The sequence below is a fragment of the Phoenix dactylifera genome, chromosome 9 (genome assembly GCF_009389715.1).
Source record: "Phoenix dactylifera cultivar Barhee BC4 chromosome 9, palm_55x_up_171113_PBpolish2nd_filt_p, whole genome shotgun sequence".
NCBI classification, from domain to species: Eukaryota; Viridiplantae; Streptophyta; class Magnoliopsida; order Arecales; family Arecaceae; genus Phoenix; species Phoenix dactylifera.
In genome coordinates, this window is record NC_052400.1 from 3,651,391 (window position 1) to 3,673,664 (window position 22,274).

Sequence of the window (22,274 nt, forward strand, 5' to 3'; positions counted from 1 at the left end):
AATAACCTTACCACTTCGCAAAGTTATTACACTCTTTGCTTATTCTTTATGCAAAGTTGATGATGATGCATTGCTACCGCCATAGACTTGAGGATTAGGTTGTGGTTGAGCTGGTAGCTTACCTTTCTCTTGAGCACTTAAAGCAGTGGTCAGCGTTGTCAGTTGATTTTTTAATTCATAATTGATTTTAGCTTGGTCTTGCATGAAAGATTGCAAAGTTTCTTCGAGACTGGATTTTTGAGGGGGTGCATGTGCATAATGAGGTTGCAGAGGTGGAGGAGTTGGGTTATATACTTGTTGAGGTTGGTCATTCCTCCATTTGAAATTTGGATGGTTCTTCCATCCAGGGTTGTAAGTACCCGAAAAAGGATTATTGAAAGATTTTTGATAGGTATTCATAACATTGGCCTGATCGTGCAAGACTTCCTTGAATGCGGATATTGTGGGGCAATCAGTGATGAGATGGCCAGGCATCTCGCAAATCCTACAACACTCGCTGTTATGTTCTACGGTCTTGACGGGTTCAATCCTTCTAAGTTCAATTTCCTCTACCTTTCTAGTAAGGGCTGCCATTTTAGCCTGAATATCATCCTGAGTACTAAGGTTGTAAAGGCCCCCGTGTGGAATGCTAGTAGGCTTAGGCAAATGTTTATTCACTCTATCCCCTGTATCCCATAATTGTGCAGTCTCTGCGAGAGAGTCCAAATAGTCCCATGCCTCATCGGGTTGCTTTTCCAAAAATAGACCATTGCACATAGTCTCTATAAATTGTTTTAACTGTGGAGACAACCCTTCGTAAAAGAAACTAATGGTTCTCCATGTTTCAAACCCATGATGAGGACAAGAGAGAAGCAAATCTTTAAATCTCTCCCAGCATTCATAAAATGTTTCATGGTCTTTTTGTTGGAAATTACTAATGTGCCTTTTCAAAAAGTTAGTCCTTTGTGCGGGAAAGAATTTTTTCAAGAATTCTCTTTGCATGTCATGCCATGTTCCTAGCGATCTAGGTCTCAAGGAGTTCAGCCATGTTTTGGCTTTATCCTTTAAGGAAAAAGGAAACAAGGTCAATTTAAGGACGTCTTCCGATACATTTGGCACTCTAAATGTGATGCTAATTTTCTCAAAATCTTTAAGGTGAAGATAAGGGTTCTCGGATTCCATCCCATGATACTTGGGCAGCAATTGAATTACTCCTGGTTTGATTTCAAAGTGTCCTACATTTACAGGAATAATCATGCATGAAGGGTGACTAGTCCTAGTGGGATGTAAGTATTGTCGAAGTGTCATAACTGGGGGTCTACCTTCATCACCATGGTGACTTCCTATATCATCAGGAAAATTTGCCATCTCACAAGGTGTGAGATACTGCGAAGGAATTTCAAGGATGTGTCCTAAGGGATGATCTAAAGTTGTACGACTTAATCGACCGGTGTCGTCCCTATTCCAACCTAGCATACAAAATTTAATTAATTTTTTTTAAAAAAAATTTTTTTATATTTTTTTTTAAAAATAAATATAAATGTAAGTACCAACTAAAGATACCCTAAAACTACACCCTAAAACAAAAATCTATTCACAATCAAACATGCAACTAAACATTACACCTCAATTTCTAATGTTTTTCTTAAATTTCTAGACAGCTCCTAACTGGTTTGAAGAGGGCACCTAAGCCTCCAATCCGGTCTAATGAATCGAGTTGACCAGGTAAGCTCCCAGGTAAGTGGAGGGGTCACGATGCATTCGCAAAGGTACCACTTAAAACCCACTTGCCTCGAACAGATGAACTGTCTCCCTTATAGGGACAAAGCTTGCCTAGACATCAACTAAGCCATAGAGCGAAATTGGTGCAACTTTCGGTGGTCTTCATCCTATTGAGCTCGAATGTCCTTAGGGGCCAACGTCTAGTTGATTTTAGTTAAGCTTAGGATATTTATGCAATGGGGTGATTTTTGGGCTAAGAACGAGTGATGAAATTCCGACCTTATCTTTTTAAATGGGTTCAGCCCTTAGAATATTTTATGCTGATGCCTTATACTATATGCAACAATCAAGAGGTTTTTTTTTTAATGTTTTATGACATGACTTTAAATTTCATTGAATAGGTGATCAAGCAAATTATTTATTTTTTTTAAATTTTATGAGTTGAAGTTTGAAATTTGAATTCTGAAATTTGAAATTTGAAATTTTAGATTTTTCCTCTCTTTTTTTTCTTTTTTTTTTTGAATAATCACCCTTGATCTTTTCTTAAAGTTTTTTTCTTAAATTTTCAATTAGCAACAAGGGTTAATGAGATATCATAACAATAAAATTCTGATTCTAAAATAATTAAATGCAGAAAATTCAAAACAGAAAGCAGCACGATTTTGTATTAATCTAATAGTCTTAAAAGTTTCACAATGCCAATCAGACCGTTCAGATAATATAAACACAGGTCCTGCACCTGACGACCAAATTTGAGTTCAATCAGATGGTTAATTACTTTGATATCAAAGTTTGATGCAGACTGTGCAGGGAATAAAAAAACAGCAGTAAAGATTTTTTTTTTTTTGTTTTTCGAAAGAAAAAGACTAACTACTAAAGTACTAATTAAATCTAAAATTATACTAATAAATCAGCCGTTCCCCGGCAACGGCGCCAAAAACTTGACGCGTTCGCAAAAATGCTTTCGCGAAACTAATCTCCCAAGTATAGGAGATCGTACAAGTAGTAAAATCTCGGAAGTCCGAGGTCGAATCCTCAGGGAACGATCTATAGATTCTTAGCGTAATTTTTAGATGTAATTTTCAGTTGAATAAATATGTGGATTAAGATGATGTTTTGATTTTCAGAAATTAAAAACAGAGAATAATAGATCAATGAACAAAGTTCAATCAAATAGAAATGGTTAGGGATCCGGAATCCCCCTTGATAATATTGCATTCAAGAATAAATCCTGCGATTCTTGTTTAAGGATGTAAGAGTAGAATAGATCAAAACATGAAATATATTTTATGGACACATGAACTCTATTTCTAAGCATTCATCGTGCCTATTACATCAACGACAAATCAAATACTAAAGCAGTCCACGCACCAATAAACATAAACCATTAAAAATCTATCTACAAAATAGTTATGCAAGAACCCATAACATATCAAAAATATAAATCAATAAGAGCAAAGGTTTAGAATTTACTTCAAAGAAAGTAATACATCAAAGGTTCCTCCATCACCCTTCACCTAAGAAATCAGCTCTCCATTAAAAACATTAACCTCCCCATATTTTTCCTTTTCCCTTTTTTTTCTTTTTGGAAACAGGGCCTCCCCTGTTTCCTCTTGAGCACTTAAAGCAATGGTCAGCGTTGTCAGTTGATTTCTTAATTCATCATTGATTTTAGCTTGGTCTTGCATGAAAGATTGCAAAGTTTCTTCGAGACTGGATTTTTGAGGGGGTGCATGTGCATAATAAGGTTGCAGAGGTGGAGGAGTTGGGTTATATACTTGTTGAGGTTGGTCATTCCTCCATCTGAAATTTGGATGGTTCTTCCATCCAGGGTTGTAAGTACCCGAAAAAGAATTATTGAAAGATTTTTGATAGGTATTCATAACATTGGCCTGATCGTGCAAGACTTCCTTGAATGCGGGTATTGTGGGGCAATCAGTGATGAGATGGCTAGGCATCTCGCAAATCCTACAACACTCGCTGTTATGTTCTACGGTCTTGACGGGTTCAATCCTTCTAAGTTCAATTTCCTCTACCTTCCTAGTAAGGGCTGCCATTTTAAACTGAATATCATCCTGAGTACTAAGGTTGTAAAGGCCCCCGTGTGGAATGCTAGTAGGCTTAGGCAAATGTTTATTCACCCTATCCCCTGCATCCCATAATTGTGCAGTCTCTGCGAGAGAGTCCAAATAGTCCCATGCCTCATCGGGTTGCTTTTCCAAAAATAGACCATTGCACATAGTCTCTATAAATTGTTTTAACTGTGGAGACAGCCCTTCGTAAAAGAAACTAATGGTTCTCCATGTTTCAAACCCATGATGAGGACAAGAGAGAAGCAAATCTTTAAATCTCTCCCAGCATTCATAAAATGTTTCATGGTCTTTTTGTTGGAAATTACTAATGTGCCTTTTCAAAAAGTTAGTCCTTTGTGCGGAAAAGAATTTTTTCAAGAATTCTCTTTGCATGTCATGCCATGTTCCTAGCGATCTAGGTCTCAAGGAGTTCAGCCATGTTTTGGCTTTATCCTTTAAGAAAAAAGGAAACAAGGTCAATTTAAGGACGTCTTCCGATACCTTTGGCACTCTAAATGTGATGCTAATTTCCTCAAAATCCTTAAGGTGAAGATAAGGGTTCTCGGATTCCATCCCATGATACTTGGGCAGCAATTGAATTACTCCTGGTTTGATTTCAAAGTGTCCTACATTTACAGGAATAATCATGCATGAAGGGTGACTAGTCCTAGTGGGATGTAAGTATTGTCGAAGTGTCATAACTGGGGGTCTACCTTCATCACCATGGTGACTTCCTATATCATCAGAAAAATTTGCCATCTCACAAGGTGTGAGATACTGCGAAGGAATTTTAAGGATGTGTCCTAAGGGATGATCTAAAGTTGTACGACTTAATCGACCGGTGTCGTCCCTATTCCAACCTAGCATACAAAATTTAATTAATTTTTTTTTAAATTTTTTTTTATATTTTTTTTAAAAAAATAAATATAAATGTAAGTACCAACTAAAGATATCCTAAAACTACACCCTAAAACAAAAATCTATTCACAATCAAACATGCAACTAAACCTTACACCTCAATTTCTAAAGTTTTTCTTAAATTTCTAGACAGCTCCTAACTGGTTTGAAGAGGGCACCTAAGCCTCCAATCCGGTCTAATGAACCGAGTTGACCAGGTAAGCTCCCAGGTAAGTGGAGGGGTCACGATGCATTCGCAAAGGTCCCACTTAAAACCCACTTGCCTCGAACAGATGAACTGTCTCCCTTATAGGGACAAAGCTTGCCTAGACATCAACTAAGCCAAAGAGCGAACTTCGTGCAACTTTCGGTGGTCTTCATCCTATTGAGCTCGAATGTCCTTAGGGGCCAACATCCAGTTGATTTTAGTTAAGCTTAGGATATTTATGCAATGGGGTGATTTTTGGGCTAAGGACGAGTGATGAAATCCCGACCTTATCTTTTTAAATGGGTTCAGCCCTTAGAATATTTTATGCTGATGCCTTATACTATATACAACAATCAAGAGATTTTTTTTTTTAATGTTTTATGACATGACTTTAAATTTCATTGAATAGGTGATCAAGCAAATTATTTATTTTTTTTAAATTTTATGAGTTGAAGTTTGAAATTTGAATTCTGAAATTTGAAATTTGTAATTTTAGATTTTTCCTCTATTTTTTTGCTTTTTTTTTTTGAATAATCACCCTTGATCTTTTCTTAAAGTTTTTTTCTTAAATTTTCAATTAGCAACAAGGGTTAATGAGATATGATAACAATAAAATTCTGATTCTAAAACAATTAAATGCAGAAAATTCAAAAGAGAAAGCAGCAAGGTTTCGTATTAATCTAATAGTCTTAAAAATTTCAGAATGTCAATCAGACCGTTCGGATAAAAGAAACACAGGTCCTGCACCTGACGACCAAATTTGAGTTCAATCAGACGGTTAATTACTTTGATATCAGAGTTTGATGCAGACTGTGCTGGGAATAAAAAAACAGCAGTAAAGAATTTTTTTTTTTGTTTTTCGAAAGAAAAAGACTAACTACTAAAGTACTAATTAAATCTAAAATTATACTAATAAATCAGCCGCTCCCCGGCAACGGCGCCAAAAACTTGACGCGTTCGCAAAAATGCTTTCGCGAAACTAATCTTCCAAGTATAGGAGATCGTACAAGTAGTAAAATCTCGGAAGTCCGAGGTCGAATCCACAGGGAACGATCTATAGATTCTTAGCGTAATTTTTAGATGTAATTTTCAGTTGAATGAATATGTGGATTAAGATGATGTTTTGATTTTCAGAAATTAAAAATAGAGAATAATAGATCAATGAACAAAGTTCAATCGAATAGAAATGGTTAGGGATCCGGAATCCCCCTTGATAATATTGCATTCAAGAATAAATCCTGCGATTCTTGTTTAAGGATGTAAGAGTAGAATAGATCAAAACATGAAATATATTTTATGGACACATGAACTCTATTTCTAAGCATTCATCGTGCCTATTACATCAACGACAAATCAAATACTAAAGCAGTCCACGTACCAATAAACATAAACCATTAAAAATCTATCTACAAAATAGTTATGCAAGAACCCATAACACATCAAAAATATAAATCAATAAGAGCAAAGGTTCAGAATTTACTTCAAAGAAAGTAATACATCAAAGGTTCCTCCATCACCCTTCACCTAAGAAATCAGCTCTCCATTAAAAACATTAACCTCCCCATATTTTTCCTTTTCCCTTTTTTTTCTTTTCGGAAACGGGGCCTCCCCTATTTCCTCTTGAGCACTTAAAGCAGTGGTCAGCGTTGTCAGTTGATTTCTTAATTCGTCATTGATTTTAGCTTGGTCTTGCATGAAAGATTGCAAAGTTTCTTCGAGACTGGATTTTTGAGGGGGTGCATGTGCATAATGAGGTTGCAGAGGTGGAGGAGTCGGGTTATATACTTGTTGAGGTTGGTCATTCCTCCATCTAAAATTTGGATGGTTCTTCCATCCAGGGTTGTAAGTACCCGAAAAAGAATTATTGAAAGATTTTTGATAGGTATTCATAACATTGGCCTGATCGTGCAAGACTTCCTTGAATGCGGGTATTGTGGGGCAATCAGTGATGAGATGGCCAGGCATCTCGCAAATCCTACAAAACTCGCTGTTATGTTCTACGGTCTTGACGGGTTCAATCCTTCTAAGTTCAATTTCCTCTACCTTCCTACTAAGGGCTGCCATTTTAGCCTGAATATCATCCTGAGTACTATGGTTGTGAAGGCCCCCGTGTGGAATGCTGGTAGGCTTAGGCAAATGTTTATTCACTCTATCCCCTGTATCCCCTAACTGTGCAGTCTCTGCGAGAGAGTCCAAATAGTCCCATGCCTCATCGGGTTGCTTTTCCAAAAATAGACCATTGCACATAGTCTCTATAAATTGTTTTAACTGTGGAGACAACCCTTCGTAAAAGAAACTAATGGTTCTCCATGTTTTAAACCCATGATGAGGACAAGAGAGAAGCAAATCTTTAAATCTCTCCCAGCATTCATAAAATGTTTCATGGTCTTTTTGTTGGAAATTACTAATGTGCCTTTTCAAAAAGTTAGTCCTTTGTGCGGGAAAGAATTTTTTCAAGAATTCTCTTCGCATGTCATGCCATGTTCCAAGCGATCTAGGTCTCAAGGAGTTCAGCCATGTTTTGGCTTTATCCTTTAAGGAAAAAGGAAACAAGGTCAATTTAAGGACGTCTTCCGATACATTTGGCACTCTAAATGTGATGCTAATTTCCTCAAAATCCTTAAGGTGAAGATAAGGGTTCTCGGATTCCATCCCATGATACTTGGGCAGCAATTGAATTACTCCTGGTTTGATTTCAAAGTGTCCTACATTTACAGGAATAATAATGCATGAAGGGTGACTAGTCCTAGTGGGATGTAAGTATTGTCGAAGTGTCATAACTGGGGGTCTACCTTCATCACCATGGTGACTTCCTATATCATCAGGAAAATTTGCCATCTCACAAGGTGTGAGATACTGCGAAGGAATTTCAAAGATGTGTCCTAAGGGATGATCTAAAGTTGTACGACTTAATCGACCGGTGTCGTCCCTATTCCAACCTAGCATACAAAATTTAATTAAATTTTTTTTTTATGTTTTTTTTAAAAAAATAAATATAAATGTAAGTACCAACTAAAGATACCCTAAAACTACACCCTAAAACAAAAATCTATTCACAATCAAACATGCAACTAAACATTACACCTCAATTTCTAATGTTTTTCTTAAATTTCTAGACAGCTCCTAACTGGTTTGAAGAGGGCACCTAAGCCTCCAATCCGGTCTAATGAACCGAGTTGACCAGGTAAGCTCCCAGGTAAGTGGAGGGGTCACGATGCATTCGCAAAGGTCCCACTTAAAACCCACTTGCCTCGAACAGATGAACTGTCTCCCTTATAGGGACAAAGCTTGCCTAGACATCAACTAAGCCACAAAGCGAAATTGGTGCAACTTTCGGTGGTCTTCATCCTATTGAGCTCGAATGTCCTTAGGGGCCAACGTCTAGTTGATTTTAGTTAAGCTTAGGATATTTATGCAATGGGGTGATTTTTGGGCTAAGGACGAGGGATGAAATCCCGACCTTATCTTTTTAAATGGGTTCAGCCCTTAGAATATTTTATGCTGATGCCTTATACTATATGCAACAATCAAGAGATTTTTTTTTTAATGTTTTATGACATGACTTTAAATTTCATTGAATAGGTGATCAAGCAAATTATTTATTTTTTTTAAATTTTATGAGTTGAAGTTTGAAATTTGAATTCTGAAATTTGAAATTTAAAATTTTAGATTTTTCCTCTCTTTTTTTTCTGTTTTTTTTTTGAATAATCACCCTTGATCTTTTCTTAAAGTTTTTTTCTTAAATTTTCAATTAGCAACAAGGGTTAATGAGATATGATAACAATAAAATTCTGATTCTAAAACAATTAAATGCAGAAAATTCAAAACAGAAAGCAGCAAGGTTTCGTATTAATCTAATAGTCTTAAAAGTTTCAGAATGTCAATCAGACTGTTCAGATAAAGGAAACACAGGTCCTGCACCTGACGACCAAATTTGAGTTCAATCAGACGGTTAATTACTTTGATATCAGAGTTTGATGCAGACTGTGCAGGGAATAAAAAAACAGCAGTAAAGATTTTTTTTTTTTGTTTTTCGAAAGAAAAAGACTAACTACTAAAGTACTAATTAAATCTAAAATTATACTAATAAATCAGCCGTTCCCCAGCAACGGCGCCAAAAACTTGACGCGTTCGCAAAAATGCTTTCGCGAAACTGATCTCCCAAGTATAGGAGATCGTACAAGTAGTAAAATCTCGGAAGTCCGAGGTCGAATCCTCAGGGAACGATCTATAGATTATTAGCGTAATTTTTAGATGTAATTTTCAGTTGAATAAATATGTGGATTAAGATGATGTTTTGATTTTCAGAAATTAAAAACAGAGAATAATAGATCAATGAACAAAGTTCAATCAAATAGAAATGGTTAGGGATCCGGAATCCTCCTTGATAATATTGCATTCAAGAATAAATCCTGCGATTCTTGTTTAAGGATGTAAGAGTAGAATAGATCAAAACATGAAATATATTTTATGGACACATGAACTCTATTTCTAAGCATTCATCGTGCCTATTACATCAACGACAAATCAAATACTAAAGCAGTCCACGTACAAATAAACATAAACCATTAAAAATCTATCTACAAAATAGTTATGCAAGAACCCATAACACATCAAAAATATAAATCAATAAGAGCAAAGGTTCAGAATTTACTTCAAAGAAAGTAATACATCAAAGGTTCCTCCATCACCCTTCACCTAAGAAATCAGCTCTCCATTAAAAACATTAACCTCCCCATATTTTTCCTTTTCCCTTTTTTTTCTTTTCGGAAACAGGGCCTCCCCTGTTTCCTCTTGAGCACTTAAAGCAGTGGTCAGCGTTGTCAGTTGATTTCTTAATTCATCATTGATTTTAGCTTGGTCTTGCATGAAAGATTGCCAAGTTTCTTCGAGACTGGATTTTTGAGGGGGTGCATGTGCATAATGAGGTTGCAGAGGTGGAGGAGTTGGGTTATATACTTGTTGAGGTTGGTCATTCCTCCATCTGAAATTTGGATGGTTCTTCCATCCAGGATTGTAAGTACCCAAAAAAGAATTATTGAAAGATTTTTGATAGGTATTCATAACATTGGCCTGATCGTGCAAGACTTCCTTGAATGCGGGTATTGTGGGGCAATCAGTGATGAGATGGCCAGGCATCTCGCAAATCCTACAACACTCGCTGTTATGTTCTACGGTCTTGACGGGTTCAATCCTTCTAAGTTCAATTTTCTCTACCTTCCTAGTAAGGGCTGCCATTTTAGCCTGAATATCATCCTGAGTACTAAGGTTGTAAAGGCCCCCGTGTGGAATGCTAGTAGGCTTAGGCAAAGGTTTATTCACTCTATCCCCTGTATCCCATAATTGTGCAGTCTCTGCGAGAGAGTCCAAATAGTCCCATGCCTCATCGGGTTGCTTTTCCAAAAATAGACCATTGCACATAGTCTCTATAAATTGTTTTAACTGTGGAGACAACCCTTCGTAAAAGAAACTAATGGTTCTCCATGTTTCACACCCATGATGAGGACAAGAGAGAAGCAAATCTTTAAATCTCTCCCAGCATTCATAAAATATTTCATGGTCTTTTTGTTGGAAATTACTAATGTGCCTTTTCAAAAAGTTAGTCCTTTGTGCGGGAAAGAATTTTTTCAAGAATTCTCTTTGCATGTCATGCCATGTTCCTAGCGATCTAGGTCTCAAGGAGTTCAGCCATGTTTTGGCTTTATCCTTTAAGAAAAAAGGAAACAAGGTCAATTTAAGGACGTCTTCCGATACATTTGGCACTCTAAATGTGATGCTAATTTTCTCAAAATCCTTAAGGTGAAGATAAGGGTTCTCGGATTCCATCCCATGATATTTGGGCAGCAATTGAATTACTCCTGGTTTGATTTCAAAGTGTCCTACATTTACAGGAATAATCATGCATGAAGGGTGACTAGTCCTAGTGGGATGTAAGTATTGTCGAAGTGTCATAACTGGGGGTCTACCTTCATCACTATGGTGACTTCCTATATCATCAGAAAAATTTGCCATCTCACAAGGTGTGAGATACTGCGAAGGAATTTCAAGGATGTGTCCTAAGGGATGATCTAAAGTTGTACGACTTAAACGACCGGTGTCGTCCCTATTCCAACCTAGCATATAAAATTTAATTAAATTTTTTTTAAAATTTTTTTTTATGTTTTTTTAAAAAATAAATATAAATGTAAGTACCAACTAAAGATACCCTAAAACTGCACCCTAAAACAAAAATCTATTCACAATCAAACATGCAACTAAACATTACACCTCAATTTTTAATGTTTTTCTTAAATTTCTAGACAGCTCCTAACTGATTTGAAGAGGGCACCGAAGCCTCCAATCCGGTCTAATGAACCGAGTTGACCAGGTAAGCTCCCAGGTAAGTGGAGGGGTCACGATGCATTCGCAAAGGTCCCACTTAAAACCCACTTGCCTCGAACAGATGAACTGTCTCCCTTATAGGGACAAAGCTTGCCTAGACATCAACTAAGCCACAGAGCGAAATTAGTGCAACTTTCGGTGGTCTTCATCCTATTGAGCTCGAATGTCCTTAGGGGCCAACGTCTAGTTGATTTTCGTTAAGCTTAGGGTATTTATGCAATGGGGTGATTTTTGGGCTAAGGACGAGTGATGAAATCCCGCCCTTATCTTTTTAAATGGGTTCAGCCCTTAGAATATTTTATGCTGATGCCTTATACTATATGCAACAATCAAGAGATTTTTTTTTAATGTTTTATGACATGACTTTAAATTTCATTGAATAGGTGATCAAGCAAATTATTTATTTTTTTTAAATTTTATGAGTTGAAGTTTGAAATTTGAATTCTGAAATTTGAAATTTGAAATTTTAGGTTTTCCTCTCTCTTTTTTTTTTTGAATAATCACCCTTGATCTTTTCTTAAAGTTTTTTTCTTAAATTTTCAATTAGCAACAAGGGTTAATGAGATATGATAACAATAAAATTCTGATTCTAAAATAATTAAATGCAAAAAATTCAAAAGAGAAAGCAGCAAGGTTTCGTATTAATCTAATAGTCTTAAAAGTTTCAGAATGTCAATCAGACCGTTCTGATAAGAGAAACGCAGGTCGTGCACCTGACGACCAAATTTGAGTTCAATCAGACGGTTAATTAATTTGATATCAGAGTTTGATGCAGACTGTGCAGGGAATAAAAAAACAGCAGTAAAGATTTTTTTTTTGTTTTTCGAAAGAAAAAGACTAACTACTAAAGTACTAATTAAATCTAAAATTATACTAATAAATCAGCCGTTCTCCGGCAACGGCGCCAAAAACTTGACGCGTTCGCAAAAATGCTTTCGCGAAACTGATCTCCCAAGTATAGGAGATCGTACAAGTAGTAAAATCTCGGAAGTCCGAGGTCGAATCCTCAGGGAACGATCTATAGATTATTAGCGTAATTTTTAGATGTAATTTTCAGTTGAATAAATATGTGGATTAAGATGATGTTTTGATTTTCAAAAATTAAAAACAGAGAATAATAGATCAATGAACAAAGTTCAATCAAATAGAAATGGTTAAGGATCCGGAATCCTCCTTGATAATATTGCATTCAAGAATAAATCCTGCGATTCTTGTTTAAGGATGTAAGAGTAGAATAGATCAAAACATGAAATATATTTTATGGACACATGAACTCTATTTCTAAGCATTCATCGTGCCTATTACATCAACGACAAATCAAATACTAAAGCAGTCCACGTACCAATAAACATAAACCATTAAAAATCTATCTACAAAATAGTTATGCAAGAACCCATAACACATCAAAAATATAAATCAATAAGAGCAAAGGTTCAGAATTTACTTCAAAGAAAGTAATACATCAAAGGTTCCTCCATCACCCTTCACCTAAGAAATCAGCTCTCCATTAAAAACATTAACCTCCCCATATTTTTCCTTTTCCCTTTTTTTTTCTTTTCGGAAACAGGGCCTCCCCTGTTTCCTCTTGAGCACTTAAAGCAGTGGTCAGCGTTGTCAGTTGATTTCTTAATTCATCATTGATTTTAGCTTGGTCTTGCATGAAAGATTGCCAAGTTTCTTCGAGACTGGATTTTTGAGGGGGTGCATGTGCATAATGAGGTTGCAGAGGTGGAGGAGTTGGGTTATATACTTGTTGAGGTTGGTCATTCCTCCATCTGAAATTTGGATGGTTCTTCCATCCAGGGTTGTAGGTACCCAAAAAAGGATTATTGAAAGATTTTTGATAGGTATTCATAACATTGGCCTGATCGTGCAAGACTTCCTTGAATGCGGGTATTGTGGGGCAATCAGTGATGAGATGGCCAGGCATCTCGCAAATCCTACAACACTCGCTGTTATGTTCTACGGTCTTGACGGGTTCAATCCTTCTAAGTTCAATTTTCTCTACCTTCCTAGTAAGGGCTGCCATTTTAGCCTGAATATCATCCTGAGTACTAAGGTTGTAAAGGCCCCCGTGTGGAATGCTAGTAGGCTTAGGCAAAGGTTTATTCACTCTATCCCCTGTATCCCATAATTGTGCAGTCTCTGCGAGAGAGTCCAAATAGTCCCATGCCTCATCGGGTTGCTTTTCCAAAAATAGACCATTGCACATAGTCTCTATAAATTGTTTTAACTGTGGAGACAACCCTTCGTAAAAGAAACTAATGGTTCTCCATGTTTCACACCCATGATGAGGATAAGAGAGAAGCAAATCTTTAAATCTCTCCCAGCATTCATAAAATATTTCATGGTCTTTTTGTTGGAAATTACTAATGTGCCTTTTCAAAAAGTTAGTCCTTTGTGCGGGAAAGAATTTTTTCAAGAATTCTCTTTGCATGTCATGCCATGTTCCTAGCGATCTAGGTCTCAAGGAGTTCAGCCATGTTTTGGCTTTATCCTTTAAGAAAAAAGGAAACAAGGTCAATTTAAGGACGTCTTCCGATACATTTGGCACTCTAAATGTGATGCTAATTTCCTCAAAATCCTTAAGGTGAAGATAAGGGTTCTCGAATTCCATCCCATGATATTTGGGCAGCAATTGAATTACTCCTGGTTTGATTTCAAAGTGTCCTACATTTACAGGAATAATCATGCATGAAGGGTGACTAGTCCTAGTGGGATGTAAGTATTGTCGAAGTGTCATAACTGGGGGTCTACCTTCATCACTATGGTGACTTCCTATATCATCAGAAAAATTTGCCATCTCACAAGGTGTGAGATACTGCGAAGGAATTTCAAGGATGTGTCCTAAGGGATGATCTAAAGTTGTACGACTTAATCGACCGGTGTCGTCCCTATTCCAACCTAGCATATAAAATTTAATTAAATTTTTTTTTTAAATTTTTTTTTATGTTTTTTTAAAAAATAAATATAAATGTAAGTACCAACTAAAGATACCCTAAAACTGCACCCTAAAACAAAAATCTATTCACAATCAAACATGCAACTAAACATTACACCTCAATTTTTAATGTTTTTCTTAAATTTCTAGACAGCTCCTAACTGATTTGAAGAGGGCACCGAAGCCTCCAATCCGGTCTAATGAACCGAGTTGACCAGGTAAGCTCCCAGGTAAGTGGAGGGGTCACGATGCATTCGCAAAGGTCACACTTAAAACCCACTTGCCTCGAACAGATGAACTGTCTCCCTTATAGGGACAAAGCTTGCCTAGACATCAACTAAGCCACAGAGCGAAATTAGTGCAACTTTCGGTGGTCTTCATCCTATTGAGCTCGAATGTCCTTAGGGGCCAACGTCTAGTTGATTTTAGTTAAGCTTAGGGTATTTATGCAATGGGGTGATTCTTGGGCTAAGGACGAGTGATGAAATCCCGCCCTTATCTTTTTAAATGGGTTCAGCCCTTAGAATATTTTATGCTGATGCCTTATACTATATGCAACAATCAAGAGATTTTTTTTTTTAATGTTTTATGACATGACTTTAAATTTCATTGAATAGGTGATCAAGCAAATTATTTATTTTTTTTAAATTTTATGAGTTGAAGTTTGAAATTTGAATTCTGAAATTTGAAATTTGAAATTTTAGGTTTTCCTCTCTTTTTTTTTTTTGAATAATCACCCTTGATCTTTTCTTAAAGTTTTTTTCTTAAATTTTCAATTAGCAACAAGGGTTAATGAGATATGATAACAATAAAATTCTGATTCTAAAATAATTAAATGCAGAAAATTCAAAAGAGAAAGCAGCAAGGTTTCGTATTAATCTAATAGTCTTAAAAGTTTCAGAATGTCAATCAGACCGTTCTGATAAGAGAAACGCAGGTCGTGCACCTGACGACCAAATTAGAGTTCAATCAGACGGTTAATTACTTTGATATCAGAGTTTGATGCAGACTGTGCAGGGAATAAAAAAACAGCAGTAAAGATTTTTTTTTTTGTTTTTCGAAAGAAAAAGACTAACTACTAAAGTACTAATTAAATCTAAAATTATACTAATAAATCAGCCGTTCTCCGGCAACGGCGCCAAAAACTTGACGCGTTCGCAAAAATGCTTTCGCGAAACTAATCTCCCAAGTATAGGAGATCGTACAAGTAGTAAAATCTCGGAAGTCCGAGGTCGAATCCTCAGGAAACGATCTATAGATTATTAGCGTAATTTTTAGATGTAATTTTCAGTTGAATAAATCTGTGGATTAAGATGATGTTTTGATTTTCAGAAATTAAAAACAGAGAATAATAGATCAATGAACAAAGTTCAATCAAATAGAAATGGTTAGGGATCCGGAATCCCCCTTGATAATATTGCATTCAAGAATAAATCCTGCGATTCTTGTTTAAGGATGTAAGAGTAGAATAGATCAAAACATGAAATATATTTTATGGATACATGAACTCTATTTCTAAGCATTCATCGTACCTATTACATCAACGACAAATCAAATACTAAAGCAGTCCACGTACCAATAAACATTAACCATTAAAAATCTATCTACAAAATAGTTATGCAAGAACCCATAACACATCAAAAATATAAATCAATAAGAGAAAAGGTTTAGAATTTACTTCAAAGAAAGTAATACATCAAAGGTTCCTCCATCACCCTTCACCTAAGAAGTCAGCTCTCCATTAAAAACATTAACCTCCCCATATTTTTCCTTTTCCCTTTTTTTTCTTTTCGGAAACAGGGCCTCCCCTGTTTCCTCTTGAGCACTTAAAGCAGTGGTCAGCGTTGTCAGTTGATTTCTTAATTCATCATTGATTTTAGCTTGGTCTTGCATGAAATATTGCAAAGTTTCTTCGAGACTGGATTTTTGAGGGGGTGCATGTGCATAATGAGGTTGCAGAGGTGGAGGAGTTGGGTTATATACTTGTTGAGGTTGGTCATTCCTCCATCTGAAATTTGGATGGTTCTTCCATCCAGGGTTGTAAGTACCCGAAAAAGGATTATTGTAAGATTTTTGATAGGTATTCATAACATTGGCCTGATCGTGCAAGACTTCTTTGAATGCGGGTATTGTGGGGCAATCAGTGATGAGATGGCCAGGCATCTCGCAAATCCTACAACACTCGCTGTTATGTTCTACGGTCTTGACGGGTTCAAACCTTCTAAGTTCAATTTTCTCTACCTTCCTAGTAAGGGCTGCCATTTTAGCCTGAATATCATCCTGAGTACTAAGGTTGTAAAGGCCCCCGTGTGGAATGCTAGTAGGCTTAGGCAAAGGTTTTTTCACTCTATCCCCTGTATCCCATAATTGTGCAGTCTCTGCGAGAGAGTCCAAATAGTCCCATGCCTCATCGGGTTGCTTTTCCAAAAATAGACCATTGCACATAGTCTCTATAAATTGTTTTAACTGTGGAGACAACCCTTCGTAAAAGAAACTAATGGTTCTCCATGTTTCACACCCATGATGAGGACAAGAGAGAAGCAAATCTTTAAATCTCTCCCAGCATTCATAAAATATTTCATGGTCTTTTTGTTGGAAATTACTAATGTGCCTTTTCAAAAAGTTAGTCCTTTGTGCGGGAAAGAATTTTTTCAAGAATTCTCTTTGCATGTCATGCCATGTTCCTAGCGATCTAGGTCTCAAGGAGTTCAGCCATGTTTTGGCTTTATCCTTTAAGAAAAAAGGAAACAAGGTCAATTTAAGGACGTCTTCCGATACATTTGGCACTCTAAATGTGATGCTAATTTCCTCAAAATCCTTAAGGTGAAGATAAGGGTTCTCGGATTCCATCCCATGATACTTGGGCAGCAATTGAATTACTCCTGGTTTGATTTCAAAGTGTCCTATATTTACAGGAATAATCATGCATGAAGGGTGACTATTCCTAGTGGGCTGTAAGTATTGTCGAAGTGTCATAACTGGGGCTCTACCTTCATCACCATGGTGACTTCCTATATCATCAGGAAAATTTGCCATCTCACAAGGTGTGAGATACTGCGAAGGAATTTCAAGGATGTGTCCTAAGGGATGATCTAAAGTTGTACGACTTAATCGACCGGTGTCGTCCCTATTCCAACCTAGCATACAAAATTTAATTAAATTTTTTTTTAAATTTTTTTTCATGTTTTTTTAAAAAATAAATATAAATGTAAGTACCAACTAAAGATACCCTAAAACTGCACCCTAAAACAAAAATCTATTCACAATCAAACATGCAACTAAACATTACACCTCTATTTTTAATATTTTTCTTAAATTTCTAGACAGCTCCTAACTGGTTTGAAGAGGGCACCTAAGCCTCCAATCCGGTCTAATGAACCGAGTTGACCAGGTAAGCTTCCAGGTAAGTGGAGGGGTCACGATGCATTCGCAAAGGTCCCACTTAAAACCCACTTGCCTCGAACAGATGAACTGTCTCCCTTATAGGGACAAAGCTTGCCTAGACATCAACTAAGCCACAGAGGGAAATTGGTGCAACTTTCGGTGGTCTTTATCCTATTGAGCTCGAATGTCCTTAGGGGCCAACGTCTAGTTGATTTTAGTTAAGCTTAGGATATTTATGCAATGGGGTGATTTTTGGGCTAAGAACGAGTGATGAAATCCCGACCTTATCTTTTTAAATGGGTTCAGCTCTTAGAATATTTTATGCTGATGCCTTATACTATATGCAACAATCAAGAGTTTTTTTTTTTTTAATGTTTTATGACATGACTTTAAATTTCATTGAATAGGTGATCAAGCAAATTATTTATTATTTTTAAATTTTATGGGTTGAAGTTTGAAATTTGAATTCTGAAATTTGAAATTTAAAATTTTAGGTTTTTCCTCTCTTTTTTTTTTTTTTGAATAATCACCCTTGACCTTTTCTTAAAGTTTTTTTTCTTAAATTTTCAATTAGCAACAAGGGTTAATGAGATATGATAACAATAAAATTCTGATTCTAAAACAATTAAATGCAGAAAATTCAAAACAGAAAGCAGCACGGTTTCGTATTAATCTAATAGTCTTAAAAGTTTCAGAATGTCAATCAGACCGTTCCGATAAAGGAAACACAGGTGCTACACCTGACGACCAAATTTGAGTTCAATCAGACGGTTAATTACTTTGATATCAGAGTTTGATGCAGACTGTGCTGGGAATAAAAAAACAGCAGTAAAGATTTTTTTTTTTTGTTTTTCGAAAGAAAAAGACTAACTACTAAAGTACTAATTAAATCTAAAATTATACTAATAAATCAGCCGTTCTCCGGCAACGGCGCCAAAAACTTGACGCGTTTGCAAAAATGCTTTCGCGACACTATTCTCCCAAGTATAGGAGATCGTACAAGTAGTAAAATCTCGGAAGTCCGAGGTCGAATCCTCAGGAAACGATCTATAGATTATTAGCGTAATTTTTAGATGTAATTTTCAGTTGAATAAATATGTGGATTAAGATGATGTTTTGATTTTCAGAAATTAAAAACAGAGAATAATAGATCAATGAACAAAGTTCAATCAAATAGAAATGGTTAGGGATCCGGAATCCCTCTTGATAATATTGCATTCAAGAATAAATCCTGCGATTCTTGTTTAAGGATGTAAGAGTAGAATAGATCAAAACATGAAATATATTTTATGGACACATGAACTCTATTTCTAAGCATTCATCGTGCCTATTACATCAACGACAAATCAAATACTAAAGCAGTCCACGTACCAATAAACATAAACCATTAAAAATCTATCTACAAAATAGTTATGCAAGAACCCATAACACGTCAAAAATATAAATCAATAAGAGCAAAGGTTCAGAATTTACTTCAAAGAAAGTAATATATCAAAGGTTCCTCCATCACCCTTCACCTAAGAAATCAGCTCTCCATTAAATACATTAACCTCCCCATATTTTTCCTTTTCCCTTTTTTTTCTTTTCGGAAACAGGGCCTCCCCTATTTCCTCTTGAGCACTTAAAGCAGTGGTCAGCGTTGTCAGTTGATTTCTTAATTCGTCATTGATTTTAGCTTGGTCTTGCATGAAAGATTGCAAAGTTTCTTCGAGACTGGATTTTTGAGGGGGTGCATGTGCATAATGAGGTTGCAGAGGTGGAGGAGTCGGGTTATATACTTGTTGAGGTTGGTCATTCCTCCATCTAAAATTTGGATGGTTCTTCCATCCAGGGTTGTAAGTACCCGAAAAAGAATTATTGAAAGATTTTTGATAGGTATTCATAACATTGGCCTGATCGTGCAAGACTTCCTTGAATGCGGGTATTGTGGGGCAATCAGTGATGAGATGGCCAGGCATCTCGCAAATCCTACAAAACTCGCTGTTATGTTCTACGGTCTTGACGGGTTCAATCCTTCTAAGTTCAATTTCCTCTACCTTCCTAGTAAGGGCTGCCATTTTAGCCTGAATATCATCCTGAGTACTATGGTTGTGAAGGCCCCCGTGTGGAATGCTGGTAGGCTTAGGCAAAGGTTTATTCACTCTATCCCCTGTATCCCATAATTGTGCAGTCTCTGCGAGAGAGTCCAAATAGTCCCATGCCTCATCGGGTTGCTTTACCAAAAATAGACCATTGCACATAGTCTCTATAAATTGTTTTAACCGTGGAGACAACCCTTCGTAAAAGAAACTAATGGTTTTCCATGTTTCAAACCCATGATGAGGGCAAGAGAGAAGCAAATCTTTAAATCTCTCCCAGCATTCATAAAATGTTTCATGGTCTTTTTGTTGGAAATTACTAATGTGCCTTTTCAAAAAGTTAGTCCTTTGTGCGGGAAAGAATTTTTTCAAGAATTCTCTTTGCATGTCATGCCATGTTCCTAGCGATCTAGATCTCAAGGAGTTCAGCCATGTTTTGGCTTTATCCTTTAAGGAAAAAGGAAGCAAGGTCAATTTAAGGACGTCTTCCGATACATTTGGCACTCTAAATGTGATGCTAATTTCCTCAAAATCCTTAAAGTGAAGATAAGGGTTCTCGGATTCCATCCCATGATACTTGGGCAGCAATTGAATTACTCCTGGTTTAATTTCAAAGTGTCCTACATTTACAGGAATAATCATGCATGAAGGGTGACTAGTCCTAGTGGGATGTAAGTATTGTCGAAGTGTCATAACTGGGGGTCTACCTTCATCACCATGGTGACTTCCTATATCATCAGGAAAATTTGCCATCTCACAAGGTGTGAGATACTGCGAAGGAATTTTAAGGATGTGTCCTAAGGGATGATCTAAAGTTGTACGACTTAATCGACCGGTGTCGTCCCTATTCCAACCTAGCATACAAAATTTAATTAAATTTTTTTTTTAAATTTTTTTTATGTTTTTTTAAAAAATAAACATAAATGTAAGTACCAACTAAAGATACCCTAAAACTACACCCTAAAATAAAAATCTATTCACAATCAAACATGCAACTAAACATTACACCTCAATTTCTAATGTTTTTCTTAAATTTCTAGACAGCTCCTAACTGGTTTGAAGAGGGCACCTAAGCCTCCAATCCGGTCTAATGAACCGAGTTGACCAGGTAAGCTCCCAGGTAAGTGGAGGGGTCACGATGCATTCGCAAAGGTCCCACTTAAAACCCACTTGCCTCGAACAGATGAACTGTCTCCCTTATAGGGACAAAGCTTGCCTAGACATCAACTAAGCCACAGAGCGAAACTGGTGCAATTTTCGGTGGTCTTCATCCTATTGAGCTCGAATGTCCTTAGGGGCCAACGTCTAGTTGATTTTAGTTAAGCTTAGGATATTTATGCAATGGGGTGATTTTTGGGCTAAGGACGAGTGATGAAATCCCGACCTTATCTTTTTAAATGGGTTCAGCCCTTAGAATATTTTATGCTGATGCCTTATACTATATGCAACAATCAAGAGATTTTTTTTTAATATTTTATGACATGACATTAAATTTCATTGAATAGGTGATCAAGCAAATTTTTTATTTTTTTTAAATTTTATGAGTTGAAGTTTGAAATTTGAATTCTGAAATTTGAAATTTGAAATTTTAGGTTTTTCCTCTCTTTTTTTTCTTTTTTTTAAAATTTTGAATAATCACCCTTGATCTTTTCTTAAAGTTTTTTTCTTAAATTTTCAATTAGCAACAAGGGTTAATGAGATATGATAACAATAAAATTCTGATTCTAAAACAATTAAATGCAGAAAATTCAAAACAGAAAGCAGCACGGTTTTGTATTAATCTAATAGTCTTAAAAGTTTCAGAATGTCATTCAGACCGTTCAGATAAAAGAAACACAGGTCCTGCACCTGACGACCAAATTTGAGTTCAATCAGACGGTTAATTACTTTGATATCAGAGTTTGATGCAGACTGTGCAGGGAATAAAAAAACAGCAGTAAAGATTTTTTTTTTTTGTTTTTTGAAAGAAAAAGGCTAACTCCTAAAGTACTAATTAAATCTAAAATTATACTAATAAATCAGCCGTTCCCCAACAACGGCGCCAAAAACTTGACGCGTTCGCAAAAATGCTTTCGCGAAACTAATCTCCCAAGTATAGGAGATCGTACAAGTAGTAAAATCTCGGAAGTCCGAGGTCGAATCCTCAGGAAACGATCTATAGATTATTAGCGTAATTTTTAGATGTAATTTTTAGTTGAATAAATATGTGGATTAAGATGATGTTTTGATTTTCAGAAATTAAAAACAGAGAATAATAGATCAATGAACAAAGTTCAATCAAATAGAAATGGTTAGGGATCCGGAATCCCCCTTGATAATATTGCATTCAAGAATAAATCCTGCGATTCTTGTTTAAGGATGTAAGAGTAGAATAGATCAAAACATGAAATATATTTTATAGACACATGAACTCTATTTCTAAGCATTCATCGTGCCTATTACATCAACGACAAATCAAATACTAAAGCAGTCCATGTACCAATAAACATAAACCATTAAAAATCTATCTACAAAATAGTTATGCAAGAACCCATAACACATCAAAAATATAAATCAATAAGAGCAAAGGTTCAGAATTTACTTCAAAGAAAGTAATATATCAAAGGTTCCTC

General features: G+C 36.1%; 6 pseudogenes; all 6 read left to right on the top strand.

Annotated features, from left to right (window-relative positions):
* Positions 1 to 826: 826 nt before the first annotated feature.
* LOC113461510 lies at positions 827 to 924 on the top strand (annotated as a pseudogene).
* A 3,087-nt stretch (positions 925 to 4,011) lies between these two features.
* LOC120112064 lies at positions 4,012 to 4,109 on the top strand (annotated as a pseudogene).
* A 3,086-nt stretch (positions 4,110 to 7,195) lies between these two features.
* Positions 7,196 to 7,293, top strand: LOC120112065 (annotated as a pseudogene).
* Positions 7,294 to 10,369: 3,076 nt separating this feature from the next.
* LOC120112074 lies at positions 10,370 to 10,464 on the top strand (annotated as a pseudogene).
* Positions 10,465 to 16,715: 6,251 nt separating this feature from the next.
* Positions 16,716 to 16,810, top strand: LOC120112075 (annotated as a pseudogene).
* Positions 16,811 to 19,894: 3,084 nt separating this feature from the next.
* LOC120112063 lies at positions 19,895 to 19,992 on the top strand (annotated as a pseudogene).
* Positions 19,993 to 22,274: the final 2,282 nt, after the last annotated feature.